General features: G+C 39.4%; 1 protein-coding gene and 1 non-coding gene across 6 annotated transcripts in view; both read left to right on the top strand.

Annotated features, from left to right (window-relative positions):
- PRKCE (protein kinase C epsilon) overlaps positions 1–19013 on the top strand; it is a 517101-nt gene that overhangs the window by 439602 nt on the left and 58486 nt on the right. The gene's annotated exons all lie outside the window — the stretch shown is intronic.
- Positions 8652–8783, top strand: LOC119513029. Its single transcript, XR_005212535.1, has one exon. It is a non-coding gene; the product is annotated as a small nucleolar RNA SNORA76 (small nucleolar RNA).

Below are 19013 nucleotides of genomic sequence, written 5' to 3'. Positions count from 1 at the left end.
GGGGTCCTCCCTTGCTCCAATTTATCCATAGTCCTCCCTCTTAATCAAAATGAATAGTTCTTCGAGGCTCTGATGGTGCCAAATTAAGTGCTTATCCCTGTGTTGAGTTGGCTCCCCAGAGGGGCTGTCACAGACCACGTGGATGAGAATTCCTGGCTGAGGAGCAGGGCTGCAGACACCACAGCTGCTTGCTTAGAAAGCCATGTTCCTGTTGAGATTGAGGATCCCACATCTATACTGAATTCAAGACCCTCTCAGAAGATGGTGGGGAGGGGGTGGAGGGGTGTCTCTCTGATGAAATTCCCTCTCTCATTGGAAATCTGCTTGTGAAAAAGCATTCATCCAAAGAGGTTTTTTGTTTGGATTTGTACCTTTGTCTTGAGGAGAAACCAAGAAAGTCTCTGTTGTTTAAACAGGTGTTCATTATTCAGGCAACAATTATTAAGCCCCTTTGGAGAGCCAGGTGTAGGCCTTGGAGATACCTTGGTAAGGAAAAGTGACTCAGTCCCTGTCCTCCTAGCACTTAAGTTTGGGTGGGGATCACAGACAATAATACAAGCAATAGGAATAAAAACTGATAAGGATGATGCTAGGGAAAGTGTAGCTGGGGCACCTAAGCTAGACTGGGGAAAGTCAAGGAAGTCTTTCTGGGGGAAGTGACCTGTCTCAGAGAGGCCTAATGGATAAGTAAGAAAAGTAAGAGTTGGCCAGAGCTGACATGGAAGAGTGTGCCAAGTGGCAGGAACAGGATGTGTGAAGGCCTGGGGGAAAAGCTAGTGGATCTGTGGAATATTGGAACTCAAAGTACAGAAAGAGGCATGGTGAGCTGTGAAGCTTGAGGGAGGCCAGGGGCCCCAACCTGAGGGGCTACCAAAGTACTCTCAGAAGTAATGCCAGTGCCCAATAACGCAATCTTTGGTTGTATTATATGTGAAAACAAAGATGAAAGATGGGTTCACTATTTAATAGAATTTCAGAACTGGAAAAATTGGGAGATTAGCTACTCCAAATCCATCTTTTGTAGATGAATAAACTGCAATCCAGAGAAGTTGTGTGACTTGTCCAAGGTCACTGGCAAAGGCAGAACCGTGACTTGGGGCTTCCAAAACACACACACACACACAACCTCATTTATAGTGTTTGCTGATTTCCATGGTATAAATACTCCCTCCAGTTTGCAAAATTACTGAAAATTTGTCAGCTCTTGTGTGCTGGTATGACCCAGCTACAGCACACCAACAGGAAAACTGACTGTGCACATCTCTTCTCAACTCCATGCTGAGTGTCATTTTATTGGTAGTGTGAAATCAGCCGTGGCAGGAGTACTTATACTATAGAAATCAGGGTTTTTCTCCCCCCTAGAATTCCATTGTTAAACAATTACCAGTACACCACTGAAGGACATTTTCCACTGACCAATACCCAGAAACATCCTTGTGAAGACAAGAGAAAGCATTCCAGTGCATTAGCCATCCTACACTGTGACCTTGAACAGGTTACTTTACGTTTCTTGTCTTGATTTCCTCATCTATAAAGTGAGGATAATCCATAGTTCAACAAATGTAAGATACCTTTGAGTTTAAGATGCACCACTGTTCTTGAATAAACCTATTTCAGTTTTAGATACACAGAAAAATCATAAAGATAGTACAGAGTCCCCATATACCCACACCCAGTTTTCCCTATTATGAACATCTGACATTAGTATGGTTCATTTGGTATAATTAATGAACCAGTATTGATACATTATTGTTAACTAAATCCATACTTTCTTCAGATTCCCATGGTTTTTACCTAATGTCCTTTTTTTGTCCCAGATCCCATCCAGGACACCACAGTACGTTTAGTCATCACACCTCCTTAGGCTCCTCTTGACTGTGACCGTTTCTCAGGCTTTCCTAGTTTTGATGACCTTGACAGTTTGGAGGAGTCCCAGTCAGGCAATTCATAGAACGTCCCTCCATTGGAGTTTATCTGATGTTCTTTTCTCATGATGAGACTCAGGTTATGGCTGTTTGGGAGGAAGACCACAGAACTTAAGTGCCTTTTTCATCCTATCGTCTCAAGTGTACGTACTATAAACATGATTTCTAACTGTTGATATTCACCTTGCTCTCCTAACTGAAGTAGTGTTTGCCAGGTTTTTCCCCTGTAACATGGCAGTTTTCCCCTTCTCCCTACTGTACTCTTTGGAAGGAAGTCACTATGCGAAGCCCACACCTAAAGAGTGTATAATTATACTCCTTCTTCTTGAGAGCAGAGTATCTACACAAATTATTTGGAATTCTTCTGCACAGGAGATTTGTCTCTTCTCTCCCATTTATTTCTTATGCAATCATTTATTTGTCTCATTAGGGACTTGTGGATATTTATTTTATACTTCAGGTTTTAATCCAATACTACTTTATTTTGTTACTCACGTTGTTCTAGCTCTGGCCATTAGATCTCTTTCATTTGGCTGCTGTGTCCCTTTGACATTCCCCCATCACTGTAGGATGTTTTTCTTTTTCTCTTTCCTTTTTGTTTTAAGCACTTCCTTAGTTTCTGGCACTACAAGATGCCTCAGGCTCATTTGTGTATTTCCTGCCCCTGTTTTGAAATCAGCCATTTTTCCAAGAAGCCCTGGTTCCTTCTACTGGGGAATGATATTAGAAACCAAGATCTGGGATCCAAGTGAGCTCATTGCTACTGGGGTGTAATTATTTTAGGCCCTCTCAGCTGAAGAGCAAGGAAATATGTGTGTGTCTACTAACTCATGTGTATATGACTATTCACATATATTTCTATATGTAACCATCTGTGTCTATATTAAGCTACACATGAGTGCATATTGATGTCTCCAACTGTAAACCATTAGATTAGATGGATCATTCTGTCCTCCTCACCTAGCTTGTCTGTAAACTTATCTGTGTAAACCTATACTGATCTGTATCTTGTCTGTATGGATTTACCTTATCTGTATAAACTTATCTTTATTTTTATAAATTTATATTATAGCTTATCTGTAAATTCCAACTCCAATAGGGAGAAACCTGGCTCCCACCACCCAGCATCCATTTACTTAATTGTTCAATTTCAGTATACAAGTATATTATATTAGAACATTAACCTCTTACCCCAATGGGAAATAACTTTATCAACTAGAGTACAATGCTATGTACAGTTTCTTTTGCTTGTACTCTTACAGACACTACTCATTTCTAAAGTTACATAGGTCAGCATCTTGCCCCTACCCCCACACTTCCTTCAAGGTTGTTTCATATATTTGTAATACAGGTAGATTCTTTTCTCACATTCTGCATTCCATCTTGGGGTCCACTGAACCCCTAAATGATTTTTTTTAATTTTGCATATAGTAAGGTTCATTCTTTGTACTGTAAAGGTCGATGGGTTTTGTCAAATGCATAATATCATGTATCCACCATTAATGTATCCTACAGAAAAGTTTCATTCCCCCAAAATCCCCTGTGCATCAGCTATTCAACCCTCCTCTCCTCCTCTCAAGCCCCCTACAACCACTGATCTTTTTAGGGTTGCTATAGTTTTGCCTTTTCCAGAATGTCATATAATTGAAATCATGCAGTATGTTGCCTTTACAGACTGGCTTCGTTCACTTGGCAATGTGTTTTTTAAGATTTATTCATGTATTTTCATAGCTTGATAATTTATTTTTATCACAGAATAATATTCCACTGCATGGATGTACAGTTTGTTTATTCACTCATCTATTGAAGGACATCTTGATTGCTCCCAGTTTTGAAGAATTCGGAATAAAGCTGCTACAGACATTTGCATGCAGGTTTTTGTGTGGACATATGTTTTCACATCAGTTGAGTAAATAACCTAGGAGAACAGTAAGTAGCTGGCTCCTATGGTAAGACTATGATTAGCCTTGTAAAAAATTGCCAAACTGTTTTGCAAATTGACTGAATCATTTTTCATTCCCAAGTGAAGGGGAGTTCCTGTTGCTCTACTTCCTTACTGGCAATTGCTATTGTCGGGATCTTGTTGTTGTTTTAGCCATTCTAATAGGTATATAGTGATATCTCCTTGTTTTAATTTGCAGTTCCCCAATGATAAATCACGTTGAGAATCTTTTCATTTGTTTATTTATCATCATCAGTTTGTCTTCTTTGGTGAGGTGTCTGTCCAGATTTTTTGCTCATTTTTAAATTAACTTATTCGTTTTCTTATTATCGAGTTTTAAGAAGCTCTTTGTTTATTTCGGATACAAATCTTTTATCAGATAAGTGTTTTGTAAATATTTCCTCCAAGTCTGTGACTTGCCTTTTGATTCTCTTAATTGTCTTTTGTAGAGAAGTTCTTAATTTTAATAAGGTTTAATTTATCAATATTTTCTTTCATGGATTATGCTATTCGTGTTGTATTTAAAAGCTCATCACCAAACCCAAGGACACCTAGATTTTCTCCTATGTTTATTCTAGAAGTTTTATAGTTTTGTGTTTTATGTTTAGGTCTGTGGTCCATGTTGAGTTAATTTTGATGAAAGGTTGTAAGGTCTGTGTCTAGGTTCATTTTTTTATACATGGATGTCCAGTTGTTCAAACACCATTTGTTGAAAAGATGAACTTTTCCACATTGAGTTGCCTTTGTTCCTTTGTAAAATATCAGTTGACTGTATTTGTGTGGGTCTTTTTCTGGGCTGTCTATTCTGTTGATTGATCTATGTGTCTATTCATCTGCATCTTTTCTTTTATCAATACCATGCTGTTTTGATTACCACGGTTTTATAGTAGATTTAGAAATTAGGTAGTGTGAGTCCTCCAACTTTGTTCTTCTTCAGTATTGTTTTGGGTGTTCTAGGTCTTTCGGCTTTCCATATAAACTGTTGAATAATTTTGTCAATATCTCTAAAATAGTTTGCTGGAATTTTTATTGGGAGTGTATTGAATCTATAGATTAAGTCAGGCAGAACTGATACCTTAATAGTTTTCCAATTCATGAACATGGAATGCTCACCATTTATTTAGCTCTTTGATTTCTTTCATCAGAGTTTTGTAGTTTTCCACATATAAATCCTGTACATATGTTGTTAGATTTATACCTAAGAATTTCCTTTTTTGGTGCTATTGTAAATGGTATTGGTTCTTTAAATTTCAGATTCCAATTGTTCATTACTGGTATATAGGAAAGCTGTATAGGTATTTTGTCCAATTTTAGTTCCAGGATTGTTCGTGTTGATTCTCTGGAATGTTCTACATAGACAGTTTTGTCACCTGTAACAAAGTTTTATTCCTTCCTTCCTAATCGGTATACCATTTCTTTCTTTTCTTTCTTTTTTTTTTTTTTCCTATCACATGATCTAGGACTTCCAGCAGGATGTTGAATAGGAGTGGTGAGAGGTGACATTCTTGCCTTGTTCCCAGTCTTAGGGGTGAAAGTGTTCAACTTCTCACCACTAAGTGTACTAGCTATAGGTTTTTTGTAGATGTTCTTTATCAAGTTGAGGATGTTTCTGTAGTCCTAGTTTACTGAAAATTTTTATTACGAATGGATATTGGATTTTGTCAGATGCTTTTTCTACAACAATTGATATAATCATATGATTTTTCTTCTTTAGCCAATGGATGTTGTGGATTACATTGTTTGATTTTTAAATATTGAACCAGCCTTGCATACCTGGAATAAATCCTATTTGGTCATGGAATAAAATTGCTTTTATGCTTTGAAGGATTTGTTAGCATTTTGTTGAGGGTATTTGTTTCTATGTTCATATGAGATAGTGGTCTGTAGTTTTCCATTTTTATAATATATTAGCCTAATACTGGTATTAGGGTAATGCTAGCTTCATCGAATGAGTTAGGAAGTGTTTCCTCTGCTTGTATATTCTGGAAGAGGTTGTGGAGAATTAGTATCACCTCTTCCTTAAATTTTTGGTAGAATCCACCAGTGAAACTATCAGGGCCTTGTGCTTTCTTCTGGGGAAGTTATTAATTATTGATTCACCTTATTAATAGGTATAGGCCTATTGAGATTATCTGTTTCTCCTTGTGTGAGTTTTGGTAGTTTGTGCCTTTCAAGAAATTGGTCCATTTCATCTAAGTTATCAAATTTGTGGGCATAGATTTTTTCATAGTATTCCTTTTAATCTGTGGATGACCACTCTTTCATTTCTGACATTGGTAATTTGTTTCTTCTCTCTTTTTTTCCTGTTAGATTGGCTAAATGTTTATCATTTTTATTGATCTATTCAAAGAACCAGCTTTTGCTTTCATTCATTTACCATACTGTTTTTCTGTTTTCATTTTCATTGATTTCTGTGCAATTTTTATTTATTTTCTTCTGCTTCCTTTAGGCTTAAATTGGTCTTCTTTCTCTAGTTTCCTATGATGGAATCTTAGATTAATGATTTTAGATTTTTCTTCTTTCCTAATATATGTATTTAATGCTATAAATTTCTCTCTAAGCTCTGCTTTCACTGTGACCCACAAATTTTGATAAGTTGTATTTCATTTTCATTTAGTTCCAAATACTTTTTAATTCTCTTGAGACTCCTTCTTTGACTCATGAGTTATTTAGAAGTGGGTTGTTAGAGCTCCAGATATTTAAGGATTTTCTAGCAGTCTTCGTGGTATTGGTTTCTAATTTAATTCCATTATGATCTGAGAAAATTCTTTGAATGATTTTCTGTTTTACAAATTTGTTAAAGTGTGTTCTGTGACCTAGAATGTGGTCTATCTTGGTGAATATTACATGTGAACTTGAGAAGAATGTGTATTCTGCTGTTGTTGGATGGAGTATTCTATAAATGTCAACTAGATCAAGTTGATTGAAATTGTTGTAGAGGTTAAACATACATTTACTGATTGTATACCTGCTTGATCTATCAATTACTGAAAGAAAGGTGTTGACATCTCCAGCTATAACAATGGATTTGTCTATTTCTCATGTTAGTTCTATAAGAACTATTTTATAGCAGCTTTATTGAGATATAATTCACATACCATATAACTTGTATGGTTAAAGTATACACTTAAAGTGTACAATTGTACACTTAAAGTGTACAGTTCAGTAGTTGTTAGTATATGCACAGAGTTGCGCAGCCATCACCACAATCAACTTTAACATTTTCATCACCTGAAAAGGAAACTCGGGCCCTAGCCCAATCAAGATGGTGGAGTTAAGACGCTTCAAGGCTCCATCTCCCACCCTCTCACCCCCCAGAATCTTTGAGCAACCAGCAAGAACTGGAAGAAACATCTTTCTTAAAACTCCAGAGAATAAAGGACTGCAGTAACAGGGTGAGCATCAAATCAAAAAGGCAACTTAAAAGCAATAGGATCTTGTGGCCCCTGGCTGGCCCCTCTCCCACCTCTTACCAGCTCAGCAGGGGGCTGGCTCACACTCCAGTGTGAATTCCTGGTCTCAATTCTAGAGGGAAAAAGAGTAAGCCTTGTGCACCTACTGGGAACATATATGTCTGGTTCAGTCTGAGTGGTGGTGGCCTGAGGAACTCACCATCCCAGAACTTGTCCTGTGGCAGGAAGGTGGCTCATGGTAGTCTCCTACAGAATGCTGTGGGAAAGCAGTCACGTCGTGCTCCTGGGAGCAAGGGATTGCTGGCTATGATGAGCATTTGTCTATTGGCCTATGGGATTTCAGACTATGGGTAGGGATGTAGTACTTTCTCAGTCCCTAAATGTTTCACTTTCTTTAGTCCTATCTCCCCAGCTAGCTGCTCCTTCTCTCGGGTCTTCAAAGTGCCCAGTATAGTGCTGCACACGAGACAAGCCTACTTCAGGGAGGCTATCCTTGTTAAACAGGTGGACACATTCCCCCATGACAGAACATCAAATGAGAGATGCTTTTTAGAACTTCATAGAAAGCAGTATGCACAGGTGAGCATGAGCTACTTTGCAGCCACCACCCAGAGTTGATAAGCCTCAGGATTCTAATTGAAATTATCTCCGTGACCAAGTAATCAAGCAACTTGTTAACTGCAACCTGGTAGTTTTCATCCTAGTTTCAAACAAAATAAGATGATTAAGAAAAACATAAAAGGAGATTGGAGAGGTCTTGCGGTGACCTGGTACTGTTCACACCTTGGAACAATCATAAAATAATCAAGCTAGGTTATCCTGAGTATGTTTTCCTTCTCCCTTACCATCTGCCCTTCACTGAAACCAAGCGGGGAGTTTAACTGATGGACTTGCCCTGTGCTGGCAATGATACTAAGTTGACAGTCAAGTTTATGGTCCATATGTCTGTTCCCACCCTCCTCTGTAGTTGGCCAGAGACAAAAATTCACAAAATGATGTATCTGAGAAGGAGGTCTATTAAAAGAAGAGCTTGAAAGGCAGCTTAGAGACAGGTGAAGACTAAAAACATCCTACCTGAAATGAAGGCGAGGAGAAAGAGTAGTAGCACCTGAGACTGCACTTTAGTGGGCAGGTCTGAAGAGGGGAAGACGCAGCTGCAGAGAGAAGAAAGCCATTTCACTTGGAGGATCTAAGGATTTTTCTGGTGGTTTTTCTTGCCATTGTTCAAAGGGAAGCCAGCAGTAAAGATTAGGTCAGATTTCATATATGAAGGAACATAAAACAAAGGATTTTATCTTTAAAAGCTAAGAAGTCAATTTAATGTTTGAAGGAAAGTGAAGGAAACAATTGGCTATCAAAAGTACTTGCCACGCGCTGCCTCTGAGCCCCAGCTGCGCCTGCGCGTGGCGCGGGGGGTTAAGCTGCAGCGCCAGAGCACAGGCTTGAGCATGACTGGGGTCCCCGGTGCCCCACGGGCGGCGCGTTTAACCGTGAGCCACAGGAGGGCCGGGGCTGGGAAAAAAAAAAAAAAAAAAAAAAAAAAGTACTTGCCAAATTAGCTCGTCCAGAAGGCATGTTAGTGCCTCAAGGGGCCGAGAGTTTCTAAATTTTGCCATAAGGAAGTAGGCTGATTTTTTTTTTTTAAGCAGACATATCAGAGTTTACACATCCAAATGCGTATTCTCGTCTCCTTCAGAGTCTTCTCGAGAGGCTTTATTCTCAGGGGGAAAAAAAAAATCACCTTTCCTTTGAATATTTTTACACTGTTTTGCTTTGGATAGTCTCTTTTACCCTCCTTTGAGGGTAAACCCAGTTTCTGAAAATCATTTTGATTCAGAAATAATGATACATATAAAGGAAAGGCTGATTTTTCTGAGTGGCTTTTGAATGATGGACTCTGAGATCTGGAAACCATGTGGCCAGCAGCGGCAGCCACAGTGCTTTCCATGGGAACTTCTAGGGACCCTCCACGGGCAGCCTGGAACCCAGGGTGCACACCTGTGAGCCAGATACGCTGACTTGGGATCCTGGCTGCGCCACGTTGACTGTGTGACCTGTGGGCAGCTATTTTTCCTGAGGGCAGTTATTTCTCCCGCTGACCCTCAGTTTTCTCATTTGAAAATCAGGACAGGAATAATACCCCCTCCAGTGATTATCATCACTGTTAAATAAAGTAATGCCTGAAAACACACATAGGAAGGGCTCAGGAACTGCTGCTGCTGTTGTTGTCATTGTTATTGTTCCCCTATAATAACATGGCGTTGGGTATATGGCAGGTAATCACTACACATTAATTGATTGATTATGAGGTTTGATGCTAAGGATGTCAGGTTTTGACTTGAAAGTAGATGCGTGTGTTTGAGGAGTCATCTGAGGTGATTGCAAAAGAACGAGAAAAACATTTCTAATCCTCAGTCATGTAAAAGTATCCCGGAATAGCTTTATTTACTCTGAGGTCCACCCCAACTCTAATAGTCTGTGAAATTGTGACGCTGTATTACAGAAAACAATGAGAATTAATATGAACAGTTGAGAAAAAATGTTGATAAGTAGCATGGATAATTGAAGAATAAACTGTCAGAGAATCAGGTAACTCAATATGTGCAGTTTAGAGGAAAATGTCCTGAATAATCATCTTAGGACAAGATTTGGACTTGTCAGCTGGAGAGATTCTCCTGTGAGCTCATCGTTTAAATTATGAAGTAATTAGTTTAACTTGTGCACGGGAGACATGATCAAAAGGAAAACCTCTGAAGTTTTACCAACAAAGAGTGGGTACTTGGGTAGTTGTGGGACAGGGTGGAGGAAAGAAACTGCCCATAGTTGACCAAACATCTTGTCATCTTAGATGTTTTTGTAATGATCTCAAACTAGTGAAGAAATGAAGGTTTCCATAGCTTTTCAGAAGGTTTGAAAAAGAGATACCAGCAGCTGTGAAAACAGTGTTGATTGCAAAAGCCAGTGTGATGTGTATTTTAAGGAAGATACTAAAAATTATTTTTAAAATACAGTCACAGTAGAGTACACCTGTCATGGAGAGCCTTGAAGTAACAAAAGGAAAATGGAAATAAGGCTATTTGGCTATCACTGCACAGTAGTTGACTTAAATGAGGAGATTCTTGGTACTCTGTTGTAAGCAAAAAAGACAGCAAGAAGTTGACTTAAATTCAACCCAAAGAGATGAAAGATGAGGCATAAGAAAGGAGACCTGCTTGCCCTTCTTGGGGGTAAAAATATAAGAATGAAGGATCCCTAGGGATGGACAAGAATAACTGTGGGATGCGGAGGTTTAGGCATTGACCTTTCCAAAGGAGGACCTGCAGCATTGACCTCAGGGAGTATTGGGGCCAGGAACCTTGGAGAAAGCAGTTGCTTAACCCAAGACCACAACAGGAGAGAAGTTTCCTACTTCTCATTCAAACAACTTGACTATAGAATCTCAATCTGGGACAGGTGGAGCAAATGTTCCATCTTGGAAAGCTTAAAAGTGAATGGGCTAGGAACACTGGGGGAAGCGCAGCAAATGGTCCGCTGAGGTTTCCGTTCTGGCCCCTGTGGAACCATGGGGTCAACACGATAAAATTAGCAGAGCTAAGTAGGCAGATTTGTGGGTTTGGAGGCACAATTGGTCCTGTTTTTCTCTAGTCTTGACCTAACTGGAGTTCACTGGGTATGTAATGGAAAAAAAACAACCAGCTTGATATAAAAATACAGGAAATGCCTGTAATCACTGCTGATTACAGTAGCAGCTTTCCTTCTGTTATTTTTGTGAAAGGGGAAAAAAAAAAAACAGGGTTTGTTAGTTGTCTTTTTTTTTCTTCCTTTCTTAAATGGTAGAAACGACTTGGCCCCTTAGTTCTTTTTAAGGCATTCTTTACTCTAGCTGAATGATGTCACTTAATCATAAAATAAGGCGGGGAAAAAAAGCGATTCAAATTCTTTTAAAAAGTAAAATTCCTGTGAGTATACAATACATTCAGATGGTTCTAAGTGTGGTTTATAGGCTCTGGGGGCTCCTGTTTTCTGAATTCCTCTAACTTCTGATCTCTCTAGGCTGAACAGGATGAATTTAGTTTTTAGTGTAATACTTCATTTTGCAGTGTGGTTTACATTCGTGTTAAAAGGGCTAACAGGTTGTTTGTGGAGATTTCTTTTCCCAGAAACCATCACCACTTAGTGAGGACAGTGCTGCAAAGAGGCCCTCTGCACCCATGGGTTGAGAGACAGCATTGTTCCAGCAGCAGAGGAAGAGAGCTAGATTCTCACCCAAACCAAACAGTCTATTAGTGGAAGTTATTTGCATATCTTAATTTTGGCCTTACAATTCTCAATTCCTGTGGCTGGAATTTGGATAGAACTGCAGACGTCTGCAAGTGTAATGGGTCTTTTAAAAATGACACCAGGGAATTGGGTGTATTCTCGGGCTTTCGGTTGGTGGGTCCCATGGAAGGTTGCAGACAGCAGGCCACTTGGGCCCCCATCAGGAAATGCTGGGCTCTGCCTGTGAAGCCATGAGGCTCCTTTGTTCATGAGAGTCCCGGAGGTGTTGTTCCAGACAACAGACAGGGGAAACGCAGTTCCCCAGCACGGAGGTCAGGCTGAAGCTACAATTTGGTTTTTAAGTGGCAGCACTCTTGGTGGGGAACACTCATTGGCCATGGTTTCTTCACCTGTCCTGGGAGATTGGACCACAAAAGGGGAAGGGGAGGGAGGCAGCAGTTTTGCCCCCAGGGGACATTTGGTAGCAGTTTTGCCCCCAGGGGACATTTTGGTTGTCACAACTCGGGGCTTGCCACTGGCATCTATTGAGTAGAAGCCGCGATGCTGCCAGACATCCTGTAGTGCACAGTACAGCCCCCATGACAAATTACCACACTAATACCAGGAGTCAATAATGGGGGGGGGGGGGGGCGGGTTAAGGAGTATGGAATGTTCAGGGACATTTTGAGTTAGCAAGTCTCTTATTTTCCCTGGTAAGATTTAGCCGGGTCTTTAGGTGGGAGTACAGCCAGATTTGCAGGTTTTTCATATCCTGAAGAAATCAGATCAAGATGATGATGGCTTTTCATATCTTTTTGAAGATATGAGAAGGCATTTGTCATTTCATTTCCTTTTCTCTACTGAACAAGCTTCTACAGTTTAACTTCTCAAAGTGTGTACTGGACTTTCTTTCAAAGAATATCACCTATGTTTGAAAAAACAGATTTTTTTTCCCTTTTATGTAAACATAAAGTCAAGAAAGGCATTTAATCTATCCATACTATAAAAACTGGGATGTTATAAATTCAGTCCTCTCTTAATATTAATGTACTGTCTGTTTTCCACTAATTATATGTTTAACATGAGTATGTAGCACTTGTGCTACATGAACAGAAAGACAAAAAAAAAGTCAAAGCTCTAAAATTTATTGTCTAAGAAAGCATAACATCCTTTTGAACTGCTTAGTTCAAAAAAACCATTTCTCTCCAGATAAATTTTGTTTCCAAAAAAGTTTTTTTTTAAAGTCATTTTACCATCACAACTTGTTCTAACCAGAGTTTAACTCAAAGTATAACACGTTGAACCCTATGGTAGACAATGACTGTGATTAACAGTACAAATATTAAAAAGTTCTTTTATGAACTAGAACAAATGTACAACACTATTACAAGGAGTTAATAATAGAGTGGTATATGGGGGAAATGTACCTATTGCAAACTATGGACTATAGTTAACAGTAGTATCTTAATATTCTTGTATCAGTAGTAACAAATGTACCACACTAATACTAGGGGTCAATAATGGAGTGGGGGAATGGTGGTTAAGGAGTATAGGATGTTTGGGATTTTCTTTTTTTTTTTTTTTTTTTGGAGTAATGAAAATATTCTAAAATTTATTGTGGTAAATGCACAACTATGTGATGATACTGTGAGCCATTGATTATATACTTTGGATTATGTGTGTATAGTGTGTGAACATATCTCAGTAAAATTGCATTAAAAATACAATGCAAGCCTAAAAAATAAAAATACAGAATTCCTGTATACCCTTCACCCAGCTTCCCCTAATGTGAACATGTTATATAATCATGGTGCAATTATTAAAACTAAGAAGTTGACACGTTGGTAAAAATAATAATTTTACCATCACAACTTGATCTAAACAGAGTGTCTTAACTTCACCCCATCCTTTCAGCCTCTTTTTTGGGGGAGGTTTATACTAGTAATGGGTTGGTGTTCTTGAGAGTAAAAGAATTAAGAATACATAGGTAGACAGTTTTCAAATTTCCATTTCCACCTTGGTGCACCATTGTAAAGTAGACACTGCTCTGTTTATGGCCTCTTGGGAGCAGACTGCTTTGAATGTTTTATGGCATGAGATCAGTCTGAGGAGGCACCATCCACATGCCCGAAGACGGGTCGCCCTGGGTGCTGAGAGGAGTCTCCTGGTTCTGCTCTCTCTGACTCCAGGTTGCCCACAGTACAACTTGTCCTCCCTGCGCTTGATGCCCATGGATGGGTACCTACAAATACCTGCCCAGTCTGTACAGCCCTATACAGTGGGTTTAGAGATGTTATAGGTGTCCATTAGGAATTTACAGCACCTTGTGGGGGAATGGCTAAAAAATGTCGATCAATTGGTTGATGGGAAATTCTGGGTTAGCAATCAGGCTCGCCGATTTCAGTGTAAGAATCACCTAGCACTAGGCATCCCACACATGTCAGTAAGCACATTTAAACTGAAGATAGACAGACATACCATCTCTGGACATACTAACTCCATGGCTTCATATATGTAAATACATATCAAAATGATGCTCTTTACAGGCGTTAGGATCTCATGGAGCTCAGTCAGAATTATTTTTTCTGGCTACACAGCTCACTGTTTAAGTGGGCCTCTCCTGAATTAAGTTTTTGGGTAACTTAGGAGCAAACCAGGCCAAGAGAAAATCATTTAGGCCCACCTTTTTCCCTTTCCTTTCTTTTCCTTTTTTCTTCTTCTCTCTTCCTTTCTTCTTCCTTTTCCCCATCTCCTTTTTTTTTTTACCTTCCTTCCTTTCCTTCTTCCTTTCTCATCGAGATGTAATAGGTCTACAGTAAAGCACATAATTGTTAAGCGTTGATGACTTTTTACCTCTGAAGCCCAGATCAAGATATAGAATATTTCAGCATCCCAGGGGGCTCTCTTGTGCCCCTTCCAGTCAACACCCACCACCTCAGTAGAGGTAGCCACCATGCTGATCATAGATGTTTTTTACATTTAGGCCTCTATAAAACTGAGATGTGCAAAACTCTTCACTTTCAAAAGTATTCATTATTATTAATAGCATTGTTAATAATAATTTATTGTTGATAAATTGTGCTCAGCAATAAGTTTGTTGTTTTTTTTTTCATACATTTTCTCATTTTACCCTCAGGAACACACACTATGAGGTAGTGTTGTTCCCATTTCACGGATAAAGAAACTGTGGCTTAAAGATGTAACATGAGGAAAAAGGTCCCACGGCCGGGAAGTGGGTGAGCAGCTCTGGAATCTGGGTCTGACACCATGGTCAGTTTTCCTTAGCGCCATGCCAACAAGAGTTTGACTCCATTACAATTAAGAGCCCCAGTGAAGCCAAATATTTTTCATTACAATTGGGTCCGGTCCTCCCCAGTAAAGCTTGAGAAGAGATTCTAGAGATTCTCGAACACTACCAGACCAGCTTGCCATTGGTCATCGTGGTAGTATTACTGCCCAGTGGCAGGAATATCTGAAACCTCTCTCTGGAATGTATGTTTAAACTTTAACAAGAAAGTTTACTAAAGTTCACTAGCAAAAATGTGCAAATACAAGGAAAGGAAAAGGCTTACAAAGAAACTTATGAGTCCAGACTTCTTTTTTCCTTTTACTTTTTTGTCTTTTTTTTTCTTTTTTTCTACACAGTTTAAAGGAAATTTAGAGCAAAAAGATAAGCTAACCACACACTTTCATGTCTTAAAACTGTTACCTCCAATTGTGGAATAGTAACTGGGAAGTAGTAAGGCTGAAATGAGGTCCACTGAGATAATGAGGATAAAAGAATTAGAGGGAAGTCAAAATCACTACCCAAAAGCAAAGCATTACTTTTACTGGGTAAATGTCCTTAGGGATTCTGTTCTGTATCATATAGATCAAAACCAAGTGTGATACTTTGACGTTATACTGTATCTTATTCCTTCTTCTCCCCTCTCAGGTGTTTGGAGGTACGGGTTAGGGCCTTTCCAAGCACAAATAAACCAAGTTGCCAACAATGAATGAACAAATACGTGTTTATTAGGCACATAACTGATTGAAAGAATTAATGACTGAATGGGAAGCAAACCCAAGGGCCATGTTGCGTTCCACCGTGCCATACTAGTTCAAAAAGTGATTTTTAAATGTTTGCTTATTAAGTGAGGAGATGTTATTGTTAAGAGGTGTACACTATTCTTATTTCTAATTTTAATCATGCTTGTTTTCTCCTGGGACATAATAAGGAATCTGAATAGGCAACTATCTAGAGAGAATTTCCTTTTAAAGAATAGTTCAGTGTAATCAACTGATTTTAAGCTAATCAAGTCCCTTCTCTATGAAACATTATATGACCAGTGCTCTTGACATTGCCATGTAACTTTATGTCCACTCCCCAGTTGGAGACATCAACTTATGTTAAAAAAATGACCATGTAAACCTATGGCTCTGTGTTTATGTTAGGGCTTCTGGGTGGAGAAAACAGACCATGTTCTTTGTACCTAACACTTCACTTATTGGTCTAATTCTGACGTACTACAAACTCTGAGGACAGGAAACAAATCTTATGTCTCTCTGATCTTCCACTACTCCAAGAAAGATTTTTACGTAATCAATGTGGGGAATGATAAAGATGGTGATTTGTGTTTATATAATGTCAGGTGACCCTAAACTATTAAAAATATTTCTCTGCTGGCAGCCTCCGCTTAATTGGTAAATTGGGTGTGTCTTGAAAATAACTTTTTTGTACACAGTTGTCTTGTCTTGGAAAAGGGATGCCTCACTTTGACTATCTCACTGGGGCACAAATCAGACACTTCAGTGTAGTCACTTGCTTATGCCAACCACTAATTGCCTGCCATGCTCACTCATACATATGTACAAAAACTTTAGAAACTTGGAACTTAATTGATTTACAATTGCATTTATATAAATATGACTAGAAATACTTTTCCTAAGAGCATTTGGGAAAATGAATGAATAATTCAGTTCTATAGTTTATCCTTTCTATAGAACTCAATAATACAAATTCTGATAGAAAGGAAAAAGAGGTATGTTGCCCATTATGTGGTTTATAAAGAGAATTTTTTGTTTTTTTACATACTATGCAGCAGGGTTGGGGCTGCCAAGTCAAGGTACTAATAGCCCTACAGGCCTAGAAAATTGTTTGGAACTAACTGAAAAGTGGACATGATTATAACTTTTGGGGGACATTTTAGGTAATGATGATTGGGCTTAAAATAAAATTTTGAACTTATGGGACAAGAATCAATTTATCTGGAAAAGAGGAATCTTTTCTGAAGTCAATCTGTTGGACAAGAGTTTGACTATTACCATGCAGGGATTATAAAAGAGGGTTCCAATTTGCTGGATATGGTCAACTCTGTATCATCAAGAGGGAGGAGATTAGCCATTAACTTCATCTAGCCAAACACAATTGATGGAATTTTTTTTACTTTTCAGTGTCTGAATAATTCCTTTCTCTTTCATTTCCCTATGCCAGTAAATACAGATGTAAAAAACATTAACAGTACAGAGACACTTAGTAGGTACGTAAGGCGCCCCTGAGAAAAACAAATGTTAATCTCACGACAGTAAGTCATCCTTAATTCACATTAGGATTTAATTCAGCCTAAAGAGCATGAAAAGCAAAGTCTATTCCATACACGAGTGCTGCCACAATGAAATGGAGTGTGAATCAAAATCGGGTTGTATGTGTCTTCATTGTGTCTAAAGTACCTGTTTAAAATGATTAAAAATGCTTTAAGGCAGGTTAATCTATGCAAACAGTGTGGTCGATGTAAGCAGCAGGCTTGGGGCTGCCAAGTCAAGGTACTAATAGCCCTACAGGCCGGTTCTTGTCGAGTAGATTCAGGTAGTGTGGTTTTATGAGCTTGGCATCTATGCCACGCCATGGCGCAGGCAATGCTGTTTCCAGAGAAAAATTACTTAATGGGTCTTCTTTTAGCTTGTAACCCCGGGTTACCTGCTGTCTTGGAACCTGACCCCCTTCAGCCCACAGAGATCTCTCTGGATCTCCTCTTAGTCCCTGCCTTCATTCATTCAGTCAGCCATCAGATATTTGTTAAATGCCTACCGCATCCTGGGCACTGTGCAAGGTGCCATGGGAATAGAGTGTTGAACCAGAGAAGATCCCTGCATCCCTCTTTGTAGACCACTGTCTAGTGAGGGAGACAAAAATAGATGAACATTCATATTTCAGTGTGATGAATACTGTGGCAGGGGAGGTACAGGTGGCTTGGGGCCTTTTAGAAGAGGCATGTGTTCCCCCATAGAAGCTGGTACGTGGTACGGGTTCAACAAATGGGAATTCAACTTCCTTCTTCCCTTGAACATTCACACTGGAGGATGAATACTACTGTCCAGCCTTGCTGGGAGCTGGCTGGGAGAGAGCAGATGAAGAGCATAGAGGCCAGCAGGCACTAGAGATGGAAAGTGTCACCCAGAAAAGACATGGGTGAAATGAGAAAAGGCTGGGGATCGAGAAGACATGCCCCACTGATTTACAGTGTTCTTAAGGTTGAGCATCAACACATTTATCCTAGATGAGATCCTTTGAAATATGGGTGTTGTTGTTGAGCTTTAAAAATCAGAGTCAGTTTGTGCTATTTTAAGAATCCTTGATGTCAGACCATGGCCTAGGAGTTGAGGGTCAAAGTACAGAAAGAGAAAGTCTTGAGGGCTGGGAGAGTTTGCAGAACTGGCCTTCCCGGTTTGCTCTGCTGTTTGAGTTTCGATTCTTTCTTTAGCTTCCGGCTTTGTTCAGTTCAAAATCGTTGATCCTTGCCCTTAAATAATTTGTCATTGATATTTTTCTTGCGTATTACTAAAACCTTGGATTCTTAGAATCTTTTTAATACAGTGCCCCCCACCGTGATTGCTCCAGGTTTTCAGAATATATTTAACGTTTTCTCTTACTTGGAAGTTGGAGCAGAAACAGCTCTATAAACTATTTTAAAAATAAAGAAAAGAAAGAGTCCTAAACCAGGAGCTAATCATCCTGATCTCTGAGCTTCTGGATGTTCTTGGATCATGTAAATATACATTGAGTTGCTGAATCTTCGGCCCAGCCTTCCGTAGAGCACTGAGGCCTCATGCACTTGGTAACAGTTAGTTGTCAAAATATTGGGTCTCCATTCCCAACCAGTGTCATGTATATAGTAGGTGATCAGAAGGTACTTCTGGTAAACATGACAGCCAGCAGGGCCTCTCCACCTTCAAAATACACTGACCTTGCTCCTGAGGTAGTACTGAGTTTGTCAGCCTTTGTCAGTGAATGTCCGTCATCATAGGCATCCTTCTACCAAGGGGTTTTTAGACTGGGGCCTGGGGCTGTGGGTTTCGGCAGGGTTCTTCATAGTGAACCCACTCTGGCTCACTTACACAGAAAAGGAATTTGCTGGATGGAGATGGGGTAGTTCACAGGTACGATGTTCCCCATGTCTTACCATGACTCACATACTGAGGTACCCCCTCCTCCCC

This window comes from Choloepus didactylus, chromosome 17 (genome assembly GCF_015220235.1).
Source record: "Choloepus didactylus isolate mChoDid1 chromosome 17, mChoDid1.pri, whole genome shotgun sequence".
NCBI lineage: Eukaryota > Metazoa > Chordata > Mammalia > Pilosa > Megalonychidae > Choloepus > Choloepus didactylus.
Note: the sequence above shows the minus strand (reverse complement) of the source record. Positions and strands in the feature narration are given on the sequence as shown.